Below are 15,634 nucleotides of genomic sequence, written 5' to 3' on the forward strand. Positions count from 1 at the left end.
TGCTGCCCACCCTTCCCCGAAAGCTTTTTACATTTTTAAGCCCTTAACTAGGCGCCATGGTGAAGCCAGCAGACTTTACCTATCAGGCCTTGCTACGATAAACCCCAATGACAAACCATCCGGACCCCACAGTGGGTGGTCCTGGGAAGCATAAACAAACTTTACCTACACCCTCCTGTAAGTTCCTTCATCTAGCTGCTACCATAAATGTCACAAGGTGATATATGGCAAAGTTAACCAACAAACGACCCCAGGGTCTCTCTCCCCCATACAAACCCCTCATTTTGCAAGCTCAGGGCTGCCTCCTCTGTCTGTAATGGAGCAGCCGGCAGGTTAATAAGGCTTGCCTGAACTTGGGTCTCTCTCTCTCATCCTTTCTCTCAGCTAACCTTACATTCAGGTGTATAGTTGTCAACTGAGAAAAATGACGAGACAAATCTTAATCATTTTAGGAGATTTATTTGCCAAAGTTAAGGACACACGCCCGTGACACAGCCTCAGGAAGTCCTGATGACATGTGCCCACGGTGGTCAGGGCACAGCTTGGTTTTATACATTGTAGGGAAACATAAGACATTAATCAATATATGTAAGAAGTACACTGGTTCTACCCGGAAAGGCTTTTACCTGTAAAAAGTAAAAGTAGAGGTTCCTCTTCAAAGACTTTCCTCCCCATCTAATTAGGAATAAATAGTAACTTGTCTTAGAAGCAAAATTTATTCAAAGACTTATGCTCCTAAATATTTGCCCTGGCATGCTTACACTGGTCCAAGCAAGCATTAGGTCATAGCCTGTTCCTCTTCCTTATTTAAAAGTTTTTTTACCTTTCTCAGCATTCCACAAGTTACTTCCTCCTTCCTTTGTTCCCCTCTACCTTTGCCTCTTTTAAAAAGTTCTAAGTTGCTAGCCAATCGGGACAAATACAGAATGTGAGGTCCTGTTCCAGCCAATGGAAACCGGACACAACAGTAGGGTGGATGCGTCAGGTTATAAATGACCCCTGTCTCCTTTGTTCAGTGTACTGGCGAGTGTACCTTTTCCACAGGAAGTAAAAATGGCCTTACTAAATACATTAAATTTATGTCCAAGTGCTATTTCTTTATGGCACCGGGAGCAAGCATTTCAAACACTTCCATGTCACAGGTAGGTGAGAGACAAATGGTTGCATTATTTTGAGTTTCTGATAAGCCTTTCCAAAGGAGGCAATCAGATATGCATCTATTTCAGAGAGCAAAGGGGTGACTTTGAATACAATGAAAGGTAGGTTTGCACTGAGCAGTTTCCAGCTTGAATTTTCCTTTTAGTTTTTGGGGATTTTGGGGGCCCAAGATATTTTCCTTTCACATTTCCCCCCTTTTCTTCTTTAAAATCTTTTGGAGAAAGCAGTTTAGAAGAAAATGAATCTCTGATCTTAGGTTTTATATTATTTCTTCTGGCTAGGACAGTTTATTCCTAGATGGGTAGGTCCCAAAAGCTCCTTTTCAGCAGGTTGTGAAGTCTCACATCCTGTGAAGAGAAAATAGGGGGAGGAAGGGAGAAAAACAACAACAAACAAAAGAGCAATCCTGAAAAATTGATATAGGCCACATTAGTCTACACATCAGTAGGCAGGTATGAAAGTGGCTTATGTATGTAAATACGTTGCTGTTATTTTCTTCTGAAGTTTAAGTTGTCCGGTTTCAGTTCACAGGGCTTTAAGAAAGCACAGCTTAGTTTTCAGTGACTCCAAATTAGAAAAAAATTGAAAAAAAGAAGGAAAACAATTTGAAAACATTATTTTCTGTAATGAGTATACCAAATTGTTAAAAGTATACTAAATTGTTAAAAGCTGTCAATAGTTTAAAAGAAAAGTCTTAAGACTCTGAAAAACAAAACAAAGGATCAGCAAACATTTTAAGCAAAAAGTCAAAAAGATTAGTTCAGTCCATACAGGTAATTCCTGTTCTGACTGATACTCGTGAACATTTTAGCTCTCCATGAGTCCTGAAAGCTTTTCTTCTATTCTGATGTCACAATCTCCAAAGTTATCAGAAACCTGCATTCAAGAGCACCTGTTAGTTTTATAGCTGATTATAAAACCATCATCTAAATAGGACCAAAATAAGACAACAATTGTTCATGAATGACAAAAAATTTTAGGACAGCCATAGTCAAAGACACAATTGACAAAGAAACTTGTTACCTCTATGGCACACAATAATTTTAACATAACAATTATGATTATTTCTGATAATGTACACTAAGTTATATCAGAATTATAGGAGTTTCCCAAAATTTTGGAACACATACCAATAACATACAAATACAGCCCAAAGAAAACCCAACACCATTTCATATTTGACAATGCTTCCTGTATAATTTTTGTACTAAATAAGCCAAATTATGTCATTGTTTGGGCTTTAGGGAACCTAATATCTTAAAAGATTAATTAGGTCAGAAAAAGACATAATTTACCATTTGATTTTGGAAAGTTTGTCAAATATGAAAGGTTTAAGACACCTGATATCACAAAGTAGGATCCCAGGTCATTATAAGTCATTCATGCTGGGCATGGTATTTCATGCCTGTAATCCCAGAACTTTGGGAGGCTGAGGTGGGCAGATCACCCAAGGTCAGGAGTTCAAGACCAGCCTGGCCAACAAGGTGAAACCCCATCTCTACCAAAAATACAGAAAGTAGCTTGGTGTGGTGGTGGACACCTGTAGTCCCAGCTACTCGGAGGTTGAGGCAGGAGAATCGCTCGAACCCAGGAGGTGGAGGTTGCAGTAAGCTGAGATTGCACCACTGCACTCCAGCCTGGGCGACAGAGCAAGACTCCATTTCAATAAAAATAAAATAAGTCATTCACTTAACCAAAGTGATAACAAGGATTTCAGAAAAAAGGTGAAAACCTTTATTCTTTGAGAGGAGACTTAATTTTCCAAACAAGCCCTAATAAAAACAGCATGAATCTAATTAAATTTGTTGTTCAAAATTTTATAAACAATCTATAAAATTTTAATCTTGATCATAAGATATAGTTTCTGTATGCCTTTTATACCCTTTATAACCTTTATTAAAGAGCCAGTTAATGCTTCAAGAAAACCTTGTTAATCTGACACAGGGGCCCAAATGCTTATCTTGCATCAGTGTACCTTTGACATTAATGATTAATTTATAGATAAATTGGACTTATTTTATCTTTCAAAATTGGCTCTTACAATCTCATGCACCCACCTCTTCCACAATAGTCTCTGGGCCTTGAGGAGTTGAACAGCTTTAATTTTTTACTCTGTGTCTCAGGAATGAGTTTATTTTAACTGGCATCTTCTACGGGCCTGTAGATGAGGCTTCAATTGCTGTCAATGTTTCAGAGTTAGCAGGACTAGGTGTCCTTTTTAGACCCAGGAGTCAAAGCCCTGTAATTCAGTGTCACAAGGACTTTAAAAGCACATACAGGAAGATACGTGGATGTAATAAACTTAATTTAAAAAATTTTTATCCCAGTTTTTTTTCCTAAGCAAACCAAAACTTAATATGACAACTTGATCATATTAAAGTTTCAGGTTTTTTAAATATATATACATCCTCTTATTGTGACTTACACCAACTGTTCATGACATGCTTGGCCTTTCTGTTTTGTCCTGAATATTCCTCTTTCTTAAACAACCAGTCATTTTATTTTTATTTACCATAAAAAATTATTTCTCATATAAAATTCTCTTTAAGCTTTCTTATGACCAAAAAAACTCTTTATTTTTATAACTTTATCTCTGTTTTTATTTCCTGATTCCTTTTACCCTGTTGTATACATAACCTTTAAATAAATTTTGAATTAGACAAAACTTGTTCACTTTTTCTAAAAAGGACACAGTTTTTTTTAGCAAAAATGTTTTCCTACAATATATATTTATTGGAAAATACCCAAATAATGCAGTATCTATTATTTAATTTTTTTTTTGAGACAGAGTTTTGCTCTTGTGACACCGGCTGGAGTTCAATGGTGCTATCTCAGCTCACTGCAACCTCTGCCTCCTGGGTTCAAGCGATTCTCCTGCCTCAGCCTCCTGAGTAGCTGGGACTACAGGTGCACACCATCACACCCAGCTAATTTTTGGGGTTTTGGGGATTTTTTTTTTTTTCTTTTTTGAGATGGAGTCTCGCTCTGTCGCCCAGGCTGGAATGCAATGGCGTGATCTGAGTTCACTGCAAGCTTCACCTCCTGGGTTCAAACGATTCTACTGTCTCAGCCACCCAAGTAGCTGGGATTACAGGCACCCACCACCACACCCGGCTAATTTTTTGTATTTTAGTAGAGACAGGGTTTCACCCTGTTGCCCTGGCTTGTCTTGAACTGAACTCAGGCAGTCCACCCACCTCAGCCTCCCAAAGTGCTAGCACTACGGACGTGAGCCACTGTGGTGCCCTGCCTCAGTTATTTCTTTATAGCAATGCAAGAAAGGACTAATATAGGGATGGACTTGAGAACAGTAGACCTTATTACCTCATGTGGTTGCTATGAGGACAAAATGGGTTAATATTTTTAAAACACTAAGGGCGAGTCCTGGCACACAAGAAGTTTCTATACCTGCTTACTAAGTAACCATTTTCCTGCTCTGCCATCCTTTGTGAAGTACCTTATGGGCCAAAGTGGTTGCTGAAGCACCAGCCATTATGACTGCATGACAGGAAGGAGGATAAGGCACAATATTTCCCCTCACACTTCAAAACACAATTTTCTAAAATTAGGATTCCATCACCAAGGAGAAACATTCATTTTACTACACACTGCTGTGAATTTATCTCACTAAATAATGCTATTGTCTTTGTCCATTTTCTGTTGCTTATAACAGAATTCCTGAAGCTGGGTCATTTGTAAAAAAAGGGAATTTATTTCTTCCATTATGGAGGCTAAGAAATCTAAGGTTAAGGCACCACATCTGATGAGGGCCTTCTGGCTGGTGGGGACTCTCTGCAGCACAGAGTATCATGTGAGGGGCTAAGCATGCTAGCCTAGGTCTCTCTTTCTCCTCTTATAAAGCCACTAATGCCACCACCATGATAACCCGTTACTCATTTACCCATTAACCCATTAATGGACTAATGCATTCATGAGAGCAGAGCCCTCAGAACAAAACCACTTTTTTTTTTTTTTTTTTTTGAGACGGAGTCTTGCTCTGTCGCCCAAGCTGGAGTGCAGTGGCGCAATCTCGGGCTCACTACAACCTCCTCCTCCCAAGTACAAGCAATTCTCCTGCCTCAACCTCCCGAGTAGCTGGGATTACAGGCACCTGCCACCACGCCCAGCTAATTTTTGTATTTTTAGTAGAGACGGGGTTTCACCACATTGGCCATGCTGGTCTCAAACTCCTGACCTCAGGTGATCCACTGGCCTTGGCCTCCAAAAGTGCTGGGATTGCAGGTGTGAGACACTGCCCCTGGCCCCAATCACTTCTTAAACTTAATCTCTACATTGGGGATCAATTTCTACAAGGGTTTTGGAAAGGACAAGCATTCAAATATAGCAGGTTATTTTCCTCAACAATAAATTCCCATCTTCATTTTATTGGGATCTCACTGTCTGAGCTCTTTATTCTCTTTTCCCCAGGAAGATTGTGCTTGAGAAACAATCATCAAGTCTGTTGGTTCACATCTCCCACGCACTCCCTGGATACCCCCAACAAGCCAATCTATCAGCCACAGCTCGGTTTCCAGGGCCCACTTTAGGAGAAGCAGAAGAAATGCTTCCACAGTCCTCACTGTGTGCAGGGAATGAGCATGAGTTATGAGGGCTCCTCAATGCTGAGCCTAGCCACCCCACTGCTGCATCCCCACAGCCCTTCCAGAGGGTCTCTATCCCTCCTTATCTAAGAGCAAATCCGGGCTCCATGTCACTGAGTGCTTACTCATCACCAGGAAGAGGTAGTTGTTGCACTATGGGGTTTTTTTCTGTAATAAATGTCCTTTATTTTATCAGAGCATGGCACTGAAAGAAAAGAAATCAAATGTATAACTTGCAAACCAGTGGGGTGAGGAAAAGAGGAGGAGGCAGGTAAAACACAACCAACCCAAAAGAAGGGGGTTGATGCCAGTTGAAAAGTGGATGCAGTAAAAAGAAAACACAAAACAAGTTGGGAAAACTGAGTCAAAATACACTAGAATTCTATTTCACATAAATATATAATCTAGTCAGTTAAAAGACAGACTTCTTAAAGTAAAAGAAAAAAATCCAGCCATCTGCTGTTTACAAGAGACATACCTAAAATATAATGAAAAAAAGAAGGACTAAGAAAAGAGTTGGGGAAAATATACCAAGAAAATACTAAAGCAAAGCTGTTGTCACAATTTTGATATCACACAAAAGTGACTTTGAGACAAACAGCTTTATTAGGGATAAGGAGGGTCCTGGCTTAGTAGTAAAAGGAAGAATTTTTTAGGAAAGGCAAACAAACTTTGAACCTATGAGCCACTAAGTAAACGTTTTAAAATATGTAAAACCTAAATTCAAAAAGTTAATAAATTTTCAACTTTTTCCATTCCTCTTCCTTCTCCTTCCTCACTCTCTCCTCCTTTCCCTTCCTTAATAATTTAGTCTAAAATCTATTAGACTGAGCACGGTGATGGTGGAGTCCCAGTGGTGTGAAGGGCAGCAGCAGCAGGAGGGGCAGCATCACAGGCCTGGAGTAGGTGTCGGAGTCCAGGTGGTGGAGGGGCCAGGATGGCAGACCAGCATAGGATGGCAGGGTGGCAGGGCCCAGCTGGGCACGATGGACCAAGTTGTATGCCCCAACATTCAAATATTGACTACATTTGGAGACAGGGCTTTTAGGAGGTAAATAAGGAAGGTTCCATGAGGTCATAAGGGTGGGACCCTCATCTGATAGGACTGGTATCCCTCTAGGAGAGAAGAAGAAAGTCTATGTGAGAACATAGCATGAAGGTAGCTGTCCACAAGCCAGGAAAGGAGCCCTTACTGGGAACCTGACCAGGCCAGCACCTTGATCTCAGACTTCTTGCCTCCAGAAGCTCCAGTGCAATGAGGAGGCATCCACGGGATCTGGCCCCAGTAGTGTCCTGGTGCAGAGTTCCAGATCCCAAAAGGGATGAGGAGAGTTTACTTATGGGGATAGCAGTGGCCCACAGGGTGCCAGGGCCCAAGAAGAGTGGTCAGGACATCCATGTTAGGAGGTGGGGCCATCCACTGGAGATCGGTTAGACACTGGGGATTGATACAATAGTAAATACATTGATGATAATGAGAACCAGGTTTCTCACTGTTGGAAAAGAGTCACAAATCTGGAAAGGGAGAAAATGAGAATGCGCTCCATGGGGTTGGGTTGCAGGAACTGGTGTGCACTCATGGTCTTCAATATATATGAGTAAATGTAGAAATAGATCTGCATAGAAATGTGTATATTAATATGCTTGTTTCCTTACTCTGTCCATTGAGAAGGCCTTAGACCTCAACACTAATGAACATACCTAGAGCCCAGATCTTGGTTTCTAAATACCATTCTCCAATATATGAAATCAGGGCTCCCTGGAGAAATGGCTGAGTGTAGAGCCTGGGCAGGAAAGGTACAAAATAAGCCTGAAATCTTTTTTTATAGAAAGAAGACAGTGCTCAAAGAATGATGGGACATGTCAAAAAACAACACAGGGGAAAAGAAGTGGAGCAAGATGGCCAAATGGAATCCTCCACCAATTGTCCTCCCAAATTTAACAATGATCTACACAAAAAAGCACCTGCATAAGAACTAAAAATCAGGCTGGGCACGGTGGCTCATGCCTATAATCCCAGCACTTTGGAAGGCTGAGGCGGGTGGATCACCTGACAGGAATTCAACACCAGCCTGGCCAACATAGTGAAACCCCATCTCTACTAAAAATACAAAAACTAGCCAGACATGGTGGCGGGCATCTGTAATCCCAGCTATTTGGGAGGCTGAGGCAGGAGAATCATTTGAACCTGGAAAGTAGAGGTTACAGAGCGCCAAGATCACACCACAGCACTCTGGCCTGGGTGATAGAGTGAGACTCCGTCTCAAAAAAAAAAAAAAAAAAGAAATCAGTTTTAACTTCGTATTACTGAAAGTTTTAACTTCATATTACTGAAAGAGGCACCAAAGAGGGTAGGAAAGGCACTCTTTTAATTGCTGACACCATCCCTCTGCTGCCTGCTGGCAGCTGTTTCATGGCACAGAGCAATCATCTGTGTGCTTGTGGGAGGGAAGGTGCAGTGTTGTGGGACTTTGCATTGAACTCAGTGCTGCTGCTTTGTCACAACAGAAAGCAAAACTGGGCTGAACTCAGCCAGCGCCCACCCATGGAGGGAGCACTTAGACTAGCCCTAGCCAGAGAGAAATTGCCCATCTCAGTGACTGGCACTTGAGTTTGGGCAAGCTTTGCCACCACAGGCTAAAGTTCTCTGGGGGCCTAAATAAACTTTAAAGGCAGTCTAGGCCACAAGGACTGAAACTCCTTGGCAAGACCTAGTGCTGCACTAGGCTCAGACCTAGTGGACTTGGGGGGCATGTGACCTAGTTAGACACCAGCTTGGGTGGCTAAGGGAGTGCTTGCACCATCCCTCCTCCAACCCCAGGCAGCACAGCTCATGGCAACGAAAGCGACTCCTTCCTTCTGCTTGAGGAGATGAGGGAAAAATAAAGAGGACTTTGTCTTGCATCTTGCATACCAGCTCAGCCACAGTAGGACAGGGCATTGGGCAGAGTTGTGAGGCCCCCATTCCAAGCCCTAGATCCTGGATGATACTTCCAGACACACCTGGGCCAGACAGAAACCTACTGCCTTGAAGGAAAGGACTCAGTCTTGGCAGGATTCATCACCTACTGACAAAAGGGCCCTTGGACCCTGAATAACTAGTAACGATACCAGGTAGTACACCATGGGCCTTGAGTGAGACTGAGATGTGCTGGTTTCAGGTTCTATCTCGGCCACAATGGGGTAGAGCACCAAGTGGGCTCTTGGGGTCCCTGACGCAAGGCCTTGTCTTTTGGGTTCCCTGACGCAAGATCCCTGATGCAAGGCGATTCTGGACCTGCCTTGGGCAAGGGGGTGCCCATTGCCCTGAAGGGAGGGTCCCAGGCCTGGCAGCATTTACCACAAGCTGACTGAAGAGCCCCTGGGCCCTAAGTGAACACTGATGGTAATCAGGTAATACTCTCCATGGGCTTGTAATGGTAGTAGCCACGGGAGAGGCTCCTCTGCTTATGGAAGAGGGAGGAAAGAGTGGGAAGAAATTTGTCTTGTGGTTTGAGTGCCAGCTTAACTGCAATAGAATAGAACACCAGCTAGATTTCTAAGGTTTTTTGAGTCCAGTTTCTGGCTTCCAGATGGCATCCCTGGACCCACTTGGGGCCTGGGGGAACTCACTGCCCCAAAAGGAAGAATATAAGCCTGGCCGGCTTCACCACCTGCTGATTGTAGAGCCCTATGGCCTTGAGTAAACATAGGCAGTAGCAAGGTAGTAATTACGGCAGGCCTTGGGTGAGATTCAGTGCTGTGCTGGCTACAGGTCTGACCCAGCACAGTCCCAGTGGTGGTAGCCACGAGGGTGCTTGTGTCACCCTACCCTCAGCTCCAGGCAGCTCAGCACAGACAGAGAGACTCCATTTGTTTGGGAGAAAGTAAGGGAAAAGAACAAAATCTCTGCCTGGTAAGCCAGAGAATTCTTCTGGATCTTATCCAAGACCACGAAGGCAATACCTCTGTGAGTCTGCAACAACCACACTGTTACTGGGCTTCAGGTGCCCCCCACCCCGCCCAGTGCAGATACAGCTTAGATCAAAACACCTAAGTCCCTTCAAATACCTAGAAAGCCTCCCCAAGAAAGATGGGTACAAATAAGCCCAGACTGTAAAGACTAAAATAAATACCTAACTCTTCAATGCCCAGACACCAATGAACATCCACAAGCATCACAACCATTCAGGACAACATGACCTCATTAAATGAACTAAATAAGGCAGCAGGGACCAATCCTGGAGAAACAGAGATATGAGATCTTTCAGACAGAGAATTCAAAAGAGCTATTTTGAGGAAACTCACAGAAATTCAAGATAATACAGAGACGGAATTCAGAATTCTAACGGATAAATTTAACAAATAGATTGAAATAATTCAAGAGAGTCAAGCAGAAATTCTGAAATTGATACATGCAATTGACATAATGAAGAACATATCAGAGTCTCTTAATAGCAGAACTGATCAAACAGAAGAAAACATCAGTGAGCTTGAAAATAGGCTATTTGAAAACACACAGGGGAGATAAAAAAAGAATAAAAATAATGAAACATGCCAACAAGACCTAAAAAAATAGCCTCTTAGGGGCAAATCTAAGAGTTATTGCCTTAAAGAGGAGGTAGAAAAATAGATGGGGTAGAAGCTTATTCAAAGAGATAATAATGAGAACTTTCTAAACCTAGAGAAAGACATTAATATTCAAGTACAAGAAGGTTACAGAACACCAAGCAGATTTAACCCAAAGAAGAGTGCCTCAAGGCATTTAATAATCAAGCTCCCATAGGGCAAAGAAAGGATCCTAGAAGTAGCAAGAGAAAAAGAAACAAATAACTTATGGGCCGGGCACGGTGGCTCACACCTGTAATCCCAGCACTTTGGGAGGCCGAAACGGGCAGATCACGAGGTCAGGAGATAGAGACCATCCTGGCTAACACGGTGAAACCCCATCTCTACTAAAAATACAAAAATTAGCCAGGCGTGGTGGCGGGCGTCTATAGTCCCAGCTACACGGGAGGCTGAGGCAGGAGAATGGCGTGAACCCGGGAGGTGGAGCTTGCAGTGAGCCGAGATCGTGCCACTGCACTCCAGCCTGGGCTACAGAGCGAGACTCCATCTCAAAAAAAAAAAAAAAAAAGAAACAAATAACTTACAATAGAGCTACAATATGACCGGCAGCAGACTTCTCAGTGGAAACCTTACAGGCCAGGAGACAGTGGCATGATGTATTTAAAGGGCTGAAGAAAAAAAAAAACTTTTACCCTAGAATAGTACGTCTGGTGAGAAAATATCCTTAAATAAAGACTTTCCCAGACAAACAAAAGCTGAGGGATTTCACATTCTTTTAAATGCTGTATAGTAACCCATAAAATGAATGCACCATATTTAACACATAATGTTTAACACATTATTAAATGCCTAGGGGCATTATTAAATAATGAAGCATGCCTATAAAAACTAGAAAATAGCCTCAAAGGGGTGAATCTAAGAGGCGGTAGACAAAGAAACAGGGGTAGAAGTTTATTCAAAAAGATAACAACAAAGAACTTTCCAAACCTGGAGAAAGAGATCAATATTCAAGTACAAGAAGGTTATAGAACACTCCTCACCAGACTTGTCCTACAAGAAACGCTAAAGAAAGTTTCTTCAATCAGAAAGAAAAGGACATTAATGAGAAGTAAGAAATCTTCTGAAGGTATGAAAGTCACTGGTAATAGCAAGTACCTAGAAAAACACAGACTATTATAACACTGTAATTATGGTGTGTAAACTACTTTTAAATAGAAAGACTAAAAGATGAACCAATCAAAAATAATAACAACAACTTTTTAAGACATAGACAGTACAATAAGGTATAGATAGAAATAACAAAAGGTTGAAAAGCAGAGGGATGAAGTTAAAGTGTGGAGTTTTCATTAGTTTTCTTTTTGCTTGTTTGTTTATGCAATCAATGTTAAGTTGTCATCAGTTTAAGATAATGCATTATAAGATAGTATTTGCAAGCCTAATGTTAACCTCAAATAAAAAAAAATGCAATGAATAAGAAATAATAAAAAGCAAGAAATGAAATCATAACACCACAGAAAATCATCTTCACTGAAAAGAAGACAGGAAAGAAAGAAGGAAGACCACAAAACAACCAGAAAACAAATTACAAAACTGCAGGAGTAAGTCCTTACTTATCAGTAATACTAAACTCTCCAGAAAAGACATAGAGTGGCTGAAAGGATTTAAAAACAAACAAACAAAAACCAAAAAAAGACCCAATTATCTGTTGGCTACAAGAAACACACTTCATCTATAAAGACACACATAGAGTGAAAATAAACAGATGGAAAAAGATATTCTATGAATATGGAAACCAAAAGACAGCAGGATAGCTACAGTTCTGTAAGACAGAATAGATTTCAAGAGAAAAACTAAAGAAGAGGCAAAGAATGCCATTATATAAATAATAAAGGGGTCAATTCAGCAAGAGGATATAACAATTGTAAATACATATGCACCCAACACTGGAGCACCCAGATACATAAAGCAAATATAATTAGAGCTAAAGAGAGAGATAGACCCCAGTACAACAATAACTGGAGACTTCAACACCCCACTTTCAGTATTGAACAGATCTTTCAGACAGAAAATCAACAAAAATAATCAGACATAATCTCTGCTATACACCAAATGGACCTAATAGATATTTATAGAACATTTCATCAAACTGCTGCAGCATATACATTCTTCTCCTCAGCACATGGATAGTTCTCAAGGAGAAATAATATGTTAGGTCACAAAACAAGTCTTAAAACATTTAAAAAACAAATAATATCAAGCATCTTTGCTGCCCACAATGGAATAAAACCAGAAATCAGTACCAAGGGGAATTTTGAAAACTATACAAATACATGGAGATTAAACAATATGCTAGAATCGCTTGAACCCAGGAGATGGAGGTTGCAGTGAGCCAAGATTGTGCCACTGCACTCCAGACTGGATGATAGAGCAAGACTCCATCTCAAAAAAAAAAATTAAAAAAAAAAAAAATGCTCCTGAGTGACCAGTGGGTCAATGATGAAATTAAGAAGAAAATTGAAAATTTTCTTGAAACAAGTGATAACAGAAACACAATATGGGATAAAGCAAAGCAGTACTAACAGGGAAGTTTATAGTCATAGGGTCTACATTAAAAAAAAAAAAAAAAAGATGCCAGGTGCAGTTTAATCCCAGTCTCAGAGGCCAGGCGCAGCCTGTAATACCAGCACTTTGGGAGGCCGAGGCGGGTGGATCACCTAAGGTCAGGAGTTCAAGACCAGCCTGGCCAACAGTGAAACCCCATCTCTACTAAAAATACAAAAAAATTAGCCAGGCATGATGGTGGGAGCCTGTAATCCCAGCTACTCGGGAGGCTGAGGCAAGAGAATCGCGTGAACCCGGGAGGCAGAGGTTGCAGCGGGCCAAGATTACGCCATTGCACTCCAGCCCAGGCGACAGTGCAAGACTCTGAAAAAAAAAAAAAAAAAAGAGAGAGAAAGAAAGAAGAAAGAGAGAGAGAGAAAGAGATAGAAAAGAAAAGGAAAGAGAGAGAAGAAGGGAGGGAGGGAGGAAGGAAGGAAGGAAGGAAGGAAGTTCAGTTATACAATGTAACAATGCATCTTAAAGAAACACAAAGGCAAGCGCAAACCCAACCCAAAATTAGTAGAAGAAAAGTCAGAGAAGAAACAAATGAAGTGAAATGAAGAAAACAATACAAAAGATCAATAAAATAAAAAGCTGGTTTTTTGGAAAGATAAACAAAATTGACAAACTTTAGCCAGACAAAAAAAAAAAAAAGAAGATACAGATAAATAAAATTATAGATGAAAAAGGGGGTTATTCCAACCAATACTGCAGAAATTCAAAGGATCATTAGTGGCTACAGTGAGCACTATATGACAATAAATTGGAAAATCTAGATGAATAAATTCCTAAACGTATATAACTTGCCAAGATTGAAGCATGAAGAAATCCAAAACCTGAACAGACCAATAATAGGTAACAAGATTGAAACTCTAATAAAAAGTCTCCTAGCAAAGAAAAGCCCAAGACCCCATGGCCTCACTGCTGAATTCTACCAAACATTTAAAAGACTAATACCAATCCTACTTAAATTATTCCAAAAAATAAAGGAGGAGAGAATACTTCCAAACTCACTCTACAAGGCCAGTATTATCCTGACACTGAAACTAGACAGACACACCAAGATAAGAAAACTACAGGTCAATATCTCTGATGAATATTGATGCAAAAATCCTCAACACAATACTAGCAAACTGAATTCAACAACACATTAAAAAGATCATTCATTATGACAAAATGGGATTTATCCCAAAGATGCAAGGATGGTTCAACATACACAAATCAATCATTACTGTGCTACATCGTATCAACAGAATGAAAGACAAAAATCATAAGATCATTTCAACTGATGCTGAAAAATCATTTGAGAAAATTCAATTTCGCTTCATGATAAAAAACTCTCAAACAACTGGGTATAGAAAGAACACATCTCAACATAATAAAAGCCATATACAACAGACCTACAGCTAGTATTATACTAAATGAGGAAAAAGTGAAAACCTTTGCTCTAAGATCTGGAACATGACAAGGATGCCTAATTTCACCACTGTTATTCAACATAGTACTGGAAGTCCTAGTTAAAGCAATCAGACAAGAGAAAGGAATAAAGGGCATCCAAATTGGAAAGGAAGAAGTCAAATTATTCTTGTTTACAGATGATATGATCTTATATTTGGAAGAACCTAAAGACACCACCAAAAAAACATTAGAACTGATAAATTCAGTAAAGTTGCAGGATACAAAATCAACATACAAAAATCAGTAGCATTTTTATATGCCAACAGTAAACAATCTGAAAAAGAAATCAAGAAAGTAATCCATTTACATTAGCTACAAATAAAACACCTACAAATTAACTTAATCAAAAAGTAAAATATCTCTACAATGAACATTATAAAACATTGATGCAAGAAATTGAAGAGGACATCAAAAAATGGAAAGAAAGTCCATGTTTGACCCAGCGTGGTGTCTCACACCTGTAATCTCAGCAGTTTGGGAGGCCAAGGCGGGTGGATTGCCTGAGGCCAGGAGTTTGAGACCAGCCTGGCCAACATGGTGAAACCCTGTCTCTACTAAAAATGCAAAAATTAGCTGGGCATGGTGGCGGGCACCTGTCATCCCAGCTACTCGGGAAGCTGAGGCAGGAGAATCACTTGAACCCAGGAGACAGAGGTTGCAGTAAGCCAAGATTGCACCACTGCACTCCAGGCTGGGTGACAGAGCAAGGCTCTGTCTCAAAAAAGAAAAGAAATTCCATGTTCATGGATTAAAAGAACCAATATTGTTAAAATGTCCATACTTACTCAAAGCAATCTACAGATGCAATGCAATCCCTATCAAAATACCAATGACATTATTCACGGAAATATTTTTAAAATCCTAAAATTTATATCAAACCAGCAAAGGCTCAGAATAGCCAAAGCTATCCTGAGCAAAAAGAACAAAACTAGAGGAATCAGATTATCTGACTTCAAATTATACTACAGAGCTATAGTAACCAAGGTGCTGGGATTACAGGTGTGAGCCACCACACTTGGACTTGGCTCCTGTGAGTGTTGTTTCTTTTTTTAAATTTTTAATTCTTGTGGGTACATAGTAGGTATATATATTTATGGGGTACATGACATATTTTGGTACAGGCATCCAATGCATAATAATCTCATCATGGAATATTGGATTTCTATCTCCTCAAGCATTCATCTGTTGTGTTACAAACAATCCAATTATACTCTTTTAGTTATTTTGAAATGTACAATTAGGCTGAGCACCACGGCTCATGCCTGTAA

At 40.4% G+C, this 15,634-nt stretch overlaps 1 protein-coding gene across 2 annotated transcripts in view; it reads right to left on the minus strand.

The window, feature by feature from the left end:
* Positions 1 to 450: 450 nt before the first annotated feature.
* Positions 451 to 15,634, minus strand: part of WDR4 (WD repeat domain 4) — a 65,816-nt gene continuing 50,632 nt past the window's right edge. The window contains exons 12-13 of one of the 2 annotated variants that reach the window (XR_010125259.1): positions 3,216 to 6,875; positions 451 to 2,034 (exon numbers count right to left, since the gene is read on the minus strand). The gene's annotated coding sequence lies outside the window, so the exon portion shown is untranslated. Of the gene's footprint in view, positions 6,876 to 15,634 lie in introns of both variants that reach the window. The other variant, XM_054468409.2, reaches the window with a different exon arrangement.

The sequence above is a fragment of the Pongo pygmaeus genome, chromosome 22 (assembly GCF_028885625.2).
Source record: "Pongo pygmaeus isolate AG05252 chromosome 22, NHGRI_mPonPyg2-v2.0_pri, whole genome shotgun sequence".
Taxonomy (NCBI): Eukaryota; Metazoa; Chordata; class Mammalia; order Primates; family Hominidae; genus Pongo; species Pongo pygmaeus.